General features: G+C 41.3%; 1 pseudogene; it reads left to right on the forward strand.

Moving 5' to 3' along the window:
* Nucleotides 1–4,244: 4,244 nt before the first annotated feature.
* Nucleotides 4,245–5,086, forward strand: LOC102750577 (DNA-directed RNA polymerase II subunit RPB4 pseudogene; annotated as a pseudogene).
* Nucleotides 5,087–11,447: the final 6,361 nt, after the last annotated feature.

The following is an 11,447-nucleotide window of genomic DNA, read 5'->3' on the forward strand; positions in this document are numbered from 1 at the left end:
GGTTCCCAGCACAGAGCACATGTTCAGTTCATGGTGTCATGCCTCTGCACTGCCTAGTAGATGTGTAGTCCTGACATCTCATAACTGTCCATCTTATCCAAGGCTCCTGCAAGTGTCTGGAAGTCACCCACCCTCTACTAATCCACCACAAAGCTCTCAACAACCAACTCATTCTTCTTCTCAGGTTGTGGGATGGGAAGGTAGGTAAGGTGGGAATATCTGTGTGGCTCTGAATGGGTGGTTTTTTGATACTCTGGCCCCTGTTGTGAAGGTAATAAAAACAACCACAAGCTTTTATGTTTGTTCACCACTACACTGCTATTGCTGAGCACCTTCATTCATTTATTCACTGAACATGTATTTACTGAGTGCCTTACTATGTGCCAGCAGTGTCAAGGCCTTGGGGTTAGTGGTGAACAAGATAGTGTCCACTCTCAAAAGGTTTGAATTAGAGGGATAAGAATAGATTAATAAATGAATGATGAGATTTAAAATAGTTATATGTGCAATGGAGAAATTAAAACTAAGATATGAAATAGTAATTGGGGGAGGAGGAGGTAAAAGAAGCAAGGAGACCACTTTAGAAACCTTTCAGTAGGCTAGGCTTGAGATAACTTAGAATGGTATGTTTGGAGATAGAAAAAATGTGAATGGTTTCAGAAATAAATAAAATCTTTAGGAAAAAAAGGTGTGTGGGCGGGGGGCGCCTGGGTGGCTCAGTTGGTTAAGCATCTGCCTTTGCCTCAGGTCATGATCCCAGGGTCCTGTGATGGATCCCCGCATCGGGCTCCCTGCTCAGAAGGAAGTCTGCTTCTCCCATTCCCTCTGCTTGCCACCCCACTTGTGCTCTCTCCTGTAAAACGGAATAATAATTGAAGAGGATGTGAAGGGAGAAGATGCTGTCATTCCGTTGTAAGATGGGAGGCACAATGTGTGTCCACGGATAGGAAGGTCCTTCAAGAGAGAGAAAAATTGGTAAGGCAGAATGGGAGGTACATGGGAATTCTGTAACTATCTTCCCAATTTTTCTGTCAATCTAAAACCACTCTAAAATAAAAAGTTTGTTTAGGGGAGGGGAAGGATGAAACAGAAGAAAGAAAGCTTTCAAGAGCAAAATCCTTGAAGAGGGGCTGGTCTCCAAAGCCTGAGGGAAGGAGGGTAGAGTTGGCTGCCAGTGAATATCATTCATTCATTAGTGAATAACTGAATGAATTTTATTACATTTTAAGCTTATATGCATTCACTCACTTTTATCATCATAACCTTCGGAGGTTATTGTGATACTCTTTTTATAAAATAAGGAAACTGAGGCTCAGACAGATAAGGCTCTGGTTGAGAACAACACTCACCATCAGCCAAAGGATTTTGAAAAGCAAAGGTCAGACTTTGTGCAACACCTGTTTGCTTGGTAAGGGACTGAACATGTTGGCTTTGTTAGGTGTAATGCAAGTAAAGCATCCCACCAGTGTTTCATGTTTGGTCTTAGTTTCCTTAGCTGCAAACTGAAAGAATACAATAAAACACGTATAAGGGCCTTTGGATCTAGAACTTTATGATTTTAATTTTGTTGAATAGCTTCTTGTGATGAAGAGTGAGACAGGTTGGGAGTGTCTTCCATTAAGACAAATGTGTGGGCAGCAGAGAGAGGGATCTGAGTATCACACGTTCACTACACGTTGCTTGGAGGGTCTGTTTACAGCAACACACACTGTGTTGGAATCTTCCACATTGCTTGGCAAGGAGGTGCTGACAGCATCATCTTTGCTCTTCTGCAAGTGTTCAGTGATTGTGAATAAAGATGCAGTAATGCTGAGTCAGCCTCCTTTCCCTCCTCCTGGGGAACCTCATGAGGAATAAACCAAAACTGCAGGTCTACAAATGACAGGTCATTCTTGACAGCCACATGCAAGTTCTCTTAGTTATCCAATCCCATTTTTTTTCAAGCCTTTATCCAGTTTCTAGTCCTACTGTGAGTCTGAAAATCTGAGAAATTTGGGAGTACCCTCCCTCCCAGATGAAAATTATATTTCTAAAACATTTTTTATTTATACCTATCAGGCAACACAATTCCTTTATTAATTCGTCAATTCAATAAGCATGCACTGAGAGCCTGCTAACATACTAAGTCTCATGCTAGAAATTGGGAATAGAAAGTTGCATGAGATACAGTCCTGGAACTCAAAAGACTCCGTCTGAAGGGTAATTTCCAAGACTCATTGTTGTATGAAGAAATGGCAGCAATATCATGCCTAATTGTCTCAGCCAAGGTACCATGATGGCCTATTCCATTTTTTCCTGTGTCCCTCATTCTTTTATTTGCAGACTCTCCCAAGATCTACCTTGTTCCCAGACTTCTAGTTGAGTTTGTCCAATGCAGAGAACATCAAGAGATCAGAGGCTGAGTGGGAAGTGGGTCAGGATATTCATTCCCGTGGCTCTCCACTTGCAGAGTCACTGTTGGTTGACAGCATCCTTCGTCTGTTAGGTGGCTCTCTCCACATAGCTCTCTGTCTTAGGTCTTGGTGACTACTCCCTTCCTCTGCCCCTTTGGCCCTGGGGGTGAGTGGTACCCCTCTGTTACTAACCCTGAGTAGTCTGCCATTCATTCCTTATGAATGGCTTGGTACTGCTGCCTATGACTTCATAAGTGTTTGTTTTATTCATCACTCAATGACCTAACTGAATGTGCCCTTTGCTTCCCATATGGACTGTGATGGATCTGCACATCCTCATTTATGTTTGCCCATAATCCAAGCTCTTCTTTATTATATGCTGTGGCCCTTAGGGATAAGCCTCTTGAGATACGTGTGAGAGAGCCAGAGCAATGAGGTCAGTAGGTCCTGAGTGCCATCTCTGGCTTTGCTACTAGCTGGGGCACAAAGTCAGCCACATTAATTAACTTATTTAAACTTAAGTTTCTTCATTTGTAAAATGGAGATGAAAAATATCTATCTCATAGGTTTTTTGTAAATATTAAATGAATAATGTATGTATTGGATCTTATACTTCCTGGGATGGTATTTTTATTTTTTTATTTTTTAGAGAGAGAGAGAGAGCACTTGCACATGGGGGTTGGGGAGGGGCAGAGGGAAAGAGAATCCCAAGCAGGCTCCATGCCCAGTGTGGAGCCCAACACAGGACTCGATCTCATGACCCTGAGATCATGACCAAAGCCAAAATCAAGAGTCAGACGCTTAACCCACTGAGATACCCAGGCGCCCCTGAAATAGTAATTTCTAAACAAATATTAATCTCTTTCACCTTTGGGATTCTAAGAGAGGTTTTTGGGAAAACCCCATGTAGAATCCCTAATAGAGGGTAAGACACAGCTTCAAGACTTCTCCTGTAGAGAACCTTTCTTCATTGCCAACTGCAGTTGACCTCTCATTCCTCTCAAATCCTTGGGCTCTTTGTTTGCATTTCTCTAATGGCTTGGTTCATATTTTGCCTTAAATTTCAAATATTAAATATAATATTCAATGCCTATATTTATGAATGTTGATGTTTAATGACCCCCTACCCCCATTAAATCATGCATTTCCTAAGGCTAGGAATTGATTCTATGCACATTTATATCCCCAGTACCTACCTATACAGTGGATGATGCCTAACAGGAACTCAACAATTTTTGAGATGACTACATGTCTGGATGAATGAAATGAATAACAATCCTAAGATGTAAAATGCTATTTCTAGTAATTTGGGTTGAAAGGGAAGATCTGAGGGGCAAGGAGACCATTCAGAAGTCTGGATAATATAGTACAGAGAAGAAGAGATATTAAAATAAGGAACGGTCAGAGGTCATGAAAAGGAGGGGAAAACAGATTTGAGAAATGCTTAAGGAGTGACTATTGGAATATAAAGGGTGAGAAAGAGGATGAAAAAGAACATGGGACTTTATGCTTGGACAGCTGCGTGTATGGTTTGATTATTAACCAAGATAGGGAATATCAGGGCAAGATGAGGGTTTAGGTGCTAGGCAAGTGTGGGGTGGAGGAACAGACTATTCTCACCTCAACATGTTGAGTTTGTGGTGACCAAGAAATATCCCATTGAGGATGTTGGGAATATATGTGTGAAGTTTGAAAGAGAAATGGGAGCTAGAGGGAGATCCTCTGTGTTCAAATGGTTCGTTCAGCTTAATTTCATTTATCCCTCTATAAAGAAATCATCTGTTTCCACTCTTAACTTTAAGGTCCTTGTCTTCATAGCATTCCCACTGCCTAGCAGGTAAAAGTTGCTCAATGAGGCCAAGACCCGCGCTTCTGCGCTTCCAGCGTGCGAGTGCTTCCGCTGTGCAAGTGTTTCCGGTGTGCGAGTGCTTCCGGTGTGCGAGTGCTTCCGGCGTGCCAGTGCTTCTGGTGTGTGTGTGCAGTTCCCCATGCGGTGAGCCCATGGCGATAGCAGCCAGCGGTAGCGACCCATGGGCTGGCGACGTAGAGGAGGACGCCTCACAGCTTACCTTCCCCAAAGAGTTTGAAACAGCTGAGACACTACTAAATTCAGAGGTTCATATGCTTCTGGAGCATTGAAAGCAACAGAATGAGAGTGCAGAGGATGAACAGAAACTTTGAGGTGTTCATGAAAACTTTAAATTACACAGCCCATTTCAGTTGTTTCAAAAACAGAGAGACCATTGCCAGTGTCCGGAGCTTGTTGCTCCAGAAGAAGCTTCATAAATTTGAGTTGGCCTGTTTGGCCAGCCTTTGCCCAGAGACTGCTGAGGAGTCAAAGGCACTGATCCCAAGCCTGGAGGGGCATTTTGAAGATGAGGAGCTACTACCGCAGATTCTTGATGATATCCAGACCAAGCGCAGCTTTCAATATTAATTTCCAAATACCACTCTGCTGCTGAGGGAACTACATCCCAAGCCCAGCACCGCTGTCCTGATGTCTGGAGCTGACTTACATGGAAATTCCATTGCACTTGGGCTTCCTTTGGATAGAACAACCCAGCTTGGTCTTGGTTTAGGTTGCTATTTCAGACTTGACTATTGGACCATGATAACCTGACCTTGCCTCTGGGAAGGGTGGGTGGGGTGATGTGCATATAAGCTATACTGTTGACTACCTCATACCATGGTTTTGGCCCTGTGTTATTTTTAAATTTTTGTTTTGTTTTAAGATTTTATTTTTTTAAGTAATCTCTATCCCCAGTGTAGGGCTTGAACTCAGTACCCCAAGATCAAGAGTGGCATGTTCCACTGATTGAGCCAGCCAAACACCCCTTTTTTAAGATTTTATTTTTTTAGCCCCTGTGTTATTTTTGATTCCTAAGATTTCATGTTTTAATTTCAATGTGTTTGTAGTTTTTGCAACTACAGGAAATAACAGTCTTATCTAAATGCAAAAGGAAGAATTAAGGGGCACTTGGCTGACTCAATTGGTAGAGCATGTGACTCTTGATCTCTGGGTGGTGAATTCAAGCCCCACATTGGGCATGGAGCCTAAAAGCAAAACCAAGCAAAAAACCCCAAACAGGAACCCCAAATACAAATGCAAAAGGAAGAATTAAACAGGCCCTGTACCATCATCTGAAATCCTTACAGAAAGGGTGATAGTGCTAATGACTGTGAGACAGCATTGGCATCATTGTGCTTAACGCAGAAGTCAAGGAGGACGGTCACCATGGAAAGCAGTTACACCGAGGATAACTGCCAAGCATGGAGGGCCCATACATAGCCTTGAGGTACATCAGTACTTGACCTTTTTTCTTGGACTGTTGAAGAATGTAGATTTGGAGGCAGTGGTCCTAAAGCACTGTATTCTCACTCTTAAATTAAGATTTTTTTTTTCCTTCAGAGGACAGACTTGAAGGTCTGAACACTTTGAAGACTCCTTGGATGGGGCATCCACTCCAAACCTCTGTCTTGCTACTTAGCAGCAGGTGATCTCTGATGGGGGTGATTTGGAAAGAGGGAGCCTGCCCCTTCCTGGGCCACTACAGTGAAGTCACTCAATGTAAAGCAAGTTGGGGGAAACTCTTTAATAGCTAAACATTCTAGCTTTGTGCAGTATCATAGCCAATGAGCTTTATCCAAGGTGTGATTGTTGCTAACTGAAAGGAAAAAAAATTGCTAAACATTCTAGCTTTGATTTTTCTGAAAGGAAATATGCCTATTTTCTTCACAATTCGAGATTTTTCTTTGGAGTACTTGTTGGCTCCAAATGAATGCATGATCCAAAAAAAAAAAAAAAGGTTGGAGAAATAACAAAGTTACCTTTTTTTTTTTTTTTAAAGTAGGTTCCAGGGACGCCTGGGTGGCTCAGTCAGTTAGTCATCTGTCTTTGGCTCAGGTCATGATCCGAGGGTCCTGGGATCAAGTCCCACATCAGGCTCCTGGCTCAGCAGGAAGCCTGCTTCTCCCTCTGCCTGCCACTCCCTCTGCTTGGGCTCATTTGCGCTCTCTCTCTGACAAATAAATAAAATCTTTAAAAAAAAAAAAGTTGCTCAATGAATGATCTTTCAACTTATGAATGATTGTTGAACTTTGGGAATCATGGGCTGGGAATAGGTAATTGCGTTAAGTCGGGAGAAATGAGATTGTTCACTAGACTAGGAAGGAACCTCTAAGGAAGAGGTAGAGAAGCTCACATAAAAAAGATTGGAAACCAGAGACAGGAGGAGAGCCAGAAAAGAATGTTCTCTGAGTTTCAAAAGAGATTATTTTAAAAGAGGAGATTGTGGGATTGTTAGTGTCTTTGGGATCAAATGGGATGAAGACCAAGCCCATTGATTTTGGCATTTAGAAATTAGGAAGTCATTGACGACTTGAGCAAGAACAATTACTGTGAAGATGACTTTAGAATTCAAAATGATACAGTGATAAGGAAATACGGTGTCTTTGAGATCAAATGGGATGAGGACCAAACCCATTGATTTTGGCATTTGGAAATTAGGAAGTCATTGACGACTTGAGCAAGAACAATTACTGTGAAGATGACTTTAGTGAATTCAAAATGATACAGATAAGGAAATACATATAATGAAAGTATACCAATCTTGCGTGTCATAGAAATGTAAAAAAATAATAGAACAATAAACTATACTAAAGGAAGCTTTTAAGAAATTGTAATTAAACATATTCATAAGTTGAGGGAAGGAGCCAATGAGATTAGAAGAAGGTGAAGATACAAGCGTAGGACAGTTTTAAATTTCTATACTATTAGGATTTGTAGAAAGTATATCCCATTCTTATTCATAACTACCAGGCATTTAATATTTTTCTAGAAACCCTGTTGTGGTCATTTGTTGGCTTGTACCCACCAAAATATTTGAGCCACTAAATCACAATAGTCAGGGTCACAGAGATGTCTTTTCATGTCGTGTTGTTGAAGAAAGCCAATCACCTCGTAGACTCTAATGAGACTCACCACTAAAGAAAACATTCTTCATTCTGGCATCACCCTTTTTCTTGTTTCTTGTAGCAATAAGAGACTCCCAAGGATAAGCTGCCAATATAATCACCATTGACCCCTGTTTAAACACCACCACAAATAATGGTTCATGTTATTGCTTACATCACCCAGCAAAAGAGCATGTCCGTTGGGTTTTGAAATTATTAATGTCAGTGATTTTTAATACTATTAGGAATAATATTTTTTTACACTAGGATCATGACTGACTTCACATAGGTCTCTGCTCCCTCTAAAACCTTATGTTGCATCATTTGCCTGTGAGTTTATTCTACAGTATTTTTAAAGAATTGGCTAATTTTCAACATTGCTAAACTCTTCTACAATGTGTCTTAAATTTGGTTTTATAGATAGTCAGCTTGAAACAAAAGGATATCTGAGTATTTCTTTGGTAATGCACTGAATAATATCAAAAGCATACCTAATTAATACGACCATGATAAATATTTTCATACGTGATTTTTGGTTCTCCTTTTGTGATCCAGAACAAGTTAGTAAAGTAAGGTCAAAATTCTTTGGGGTTGACCTAATTGGACTTTTTTCCCATTTCTCTTTCTTCTGGGTAATAGGGTTGTTTTCCAACAATGTTTTAGTTTGTTTACTCAAAAGTAAACCACATTAAGCTTTTTACCACTTTAATCTGTTCCAGATATTAAGTCCTATTTGAAATGAAGAGACTATTTTCTTCAACAGAATAAGGTTTAGTTCATTCTGTTTCAAGTTTGGGAAAATAATAAGTGTGCACTCTCTTACTCCCAGTATTCAGTGACTACACCCATTGCTTAATTTTTAAAATTCTGAACTGGAGCTTAAATTCTTCTAAAAGAAAAGTACAGTGGGTTTCAGAAGAAATTTTAGCCAATTCAGGATGACAGAACTGGGCTTTTCATAACCAGCCTGTGCTATACTAGCCCTGTTTAATTTAATTTAATTTTATTTATTTATTTTAAAGATTTTATTTATTTGACAGAGAGAGACACAGCAAGAGAGGGAACACAAGCAGGGGGAGTGGGAGAGGGAGAAGCAGGCTTCCCGTGGAGCAGGGAGCCCGATGCGGGGCTCGATCCCAGGACCCTGAGATCATGACCTGAGCCAAAGGCAGACGCCTAATGACTGAGCCACCCAGGTGCCCCTAGCCCTGTTTAATTTTAGATAGTAAACACAGTCTAGAACCTTCCCCTCAGCTGCAGAGACTGGGCTAGCACAGCACAAAGGTATTGGAAGTGAAATTTTTGGACCCATGGTTTAAAGCTAGCTTTCAGTGAACCAGAAATTGAAACCCCTTGCAACCATAACCTAATCAACCTGCACTCTTAGGCAAGCTTCAGAATAATCAGACCTGTCGTTGCTGCACAAACGTCTGCTGTGAAATGTCAGTCTTTCTATCACCAACAGGAAAGTCTACTTCCATGGTGTTTACAAGTCCAGCTTTGGAAAATCTGGTCCTAATCCCAGACTAACTTCCTCTGTGATAATTGCTAACATAACAGTACAACACAGTGACCTTATTAATAGAACTCCTATTTCAGAAATCCATCAGCTACCCAGCTGCCTCCCTAAGAGGGGCTTCTATTTATGCAGATGCCAGAGGCTGTGCTTCTGGGGACCCAAATCAGTCCACGTGGCTTCCGTCCCCAGATGAAGTGATAAATTAGACTTTGGGCCCAAACTCCTCATTCTTCAATCTGCACTGTGCCTAGAAAGTATTAAAATAATTTTATTCTGGTGAAACCACGGTAGGGAAACTGGGTGAAGAACTTGTGATGGAGAGAGATAAGGAAAGCAAAACAAGTCAGCCAGAGGGATCTCTGCATCCCTATCTTAGAAGCAAGGGTTTGCAGTAAACATGAAAGGGGAATGAACTGTGAGAGAGGAGCTATCCTTGAGAATGTGCTTCCCTTAGCATACTGGGTAAACTCTTTTTTTTTTCAGAGCATTAACTGGAAGGAAAGCTGGAGGGAAATTTTCTTGTCTATTCTTCTCATGAAACTGTAAGTTTCTTGACATAAGAACTGTTACATTTCTTTAATCACTAACACAACTCCTGGTCAAGTTCAGCATCTTGAACTTCTGTTCACTTTCTGGACTCCAAGCAAGTTGTCAAATTTAATATCATTTATGTATAAAATTGCCAGTTCCTGTATAACCTCATTAGAACAGATGTACAGCTCATTAGTGAGTTAGTTGTTGGTACCAGAAAGTATACATTTCTAGCTGTGTCATCAGAGGATAATAAAAATGCATCTCCTCATTCCAGGAAATGCTCTTCCAGGCTCAAATACATTCCCATGGGTTGTGACCTAAGTCTGAAAAAGCTGATAGAAAGAGCAGGACAAGACTCACTGTGATGGCTAAAATTTTTTTAAGATTTTATTTATTTATTTAAGAGAGAGAGCTAGAGTGCGCATGAGAGAGCACATGAGCGATAAGCGGGGGCTGGGGGGTGGGGGTGGGCAGTGGGCAGAAGGAGAGGGAGGAGCAGACTCCCTGCTGAGCAGGGAGCCCAGTGCAACTGGGGGCTGGATCCCAGGACCCTGAGATCATGACCTGAGCTGAAAGCAGACGCTTAACTGACTGAGCCACCCAGGCGCCCCTGTGAGGGTTAATTTTATGTGTCAACTTGAAGGGCATTTGGGGAATGAGATTAACATTGGATTCAGTGGACTTTGAATAAAATAGATTGCTATTCCTCCATAATATGAGTGGGCCTCATCCAATCACTTGAAGGCCTTCATATAACAAGGGCTGACCTCCTCAAAGCAAGAAGAAATTCTGCAGCAGAAGACTTTCAGACTTTAACTGTAGCATCAACTCTTTCCTGATCTGCCAGTCTACCCTGCAGATTTTGGACTTGCCAGACTCCATAATAGCATGAACCAATTCCTTAAAATAAATCTACACACACACACACACACACACACACACATATCCTATTGGTTCTGGTTCTCTGGAGAGCCCAGTCTATCAGTCTATCATCCAATCACCTCATAGCCCATTTCCCCCTAGACTATTATACAGGAAGATTCACCATGCTGTTCATTTGCACAATGCTCTCACTTCTTTATGGATTAGAGAGTAAGATTAAACAGAGAGTGTCCTCATGGAAATGCCGTTTAAATCAAGTAGGGGACTAGGTGTCAGAAGACCTTGGTTCCAATTATAGCTCTGTCTCATGCTGTCTGTGATATTTACCTACCTGTGCCTCAGCTTTCTCTCTATGCAGGAAGGGGTGTTCTTAACCTGGAGCCCATGGCTGGGCTTCAGGACATTTGTGAGCCTCCTACAATTTCATGCAAACACATATATGCTTATTTTTAGGACAAGATGTTCCGTAGCTTTCAAAATTTCAACCAGGTCAGTGAACTGCAAAAAAAGTCACGGTCCTCTAGACTTGTAATGGTCATAGCTCATTCCAGTTCTGAGTTACCCTAATACTCTTCTATCAGCTGCAGATGGTTTGTGGCTTTCCCTGAAAAATGATTTCTATTTAGTGCTTTGTGAGGTCATAAAGACCCTGAGCATTTACAAAAGAAAAGGATTTTCTTTGTTTTTCTAACCTATGAGTATGGAGAAAGGGGGGAAAGTGAGGTAGACATTTATTTGAAAGAGATCCATTGTTCCAAATTTCCAAAACAAGTTGCAGGAGTGCTAAAAGTTGTAGTTTCTGAGAAAGGGAAACTAGAGGTCTGAGGAAAGATAAGATACTTGCTGTTGTATGCCCATTTTCCATTGTTTACACTTTTGACTATGTACATTTATTGCTTTTACTCTGTAGATATTCTTTTTAAGATTTTATTTATTTATTTTACAGAGAGAAAGACAGCAAGAGAGGGAACACAAGCAGGGGGAGTGGGAGAGGGAGAAGCAGGCTTCCCGCCGAGCAGGGAGTCCGGCACGGGGCTCGATCCCAGGACCCCGGGATCATGACCTGAGCCAAAGGCAGACGCTTAACGACTGAGCCACCCAGGCGCTCCTACTCTGTAGATATTCTTTTTTTTTTTTTTTTTTTTTTCTTATGTTAATCCCCATAC

Source organism: Leptonychotes weddellii, unplaced genomic scaffold (genome assembly GCF_054177405.1).
Source record: "Leptonychotes weddellii isolate Sample4059 unplaced genomic scaffold, ASM5417740v2 HiC_scaffold_3483, whole genome shotgun sequence".
NCBI lineage: Eukaryota > Metazoa > Chordata > Mammalia > Carnivora > Phocidae > Leptonychotes > Leptonychotes weddellii.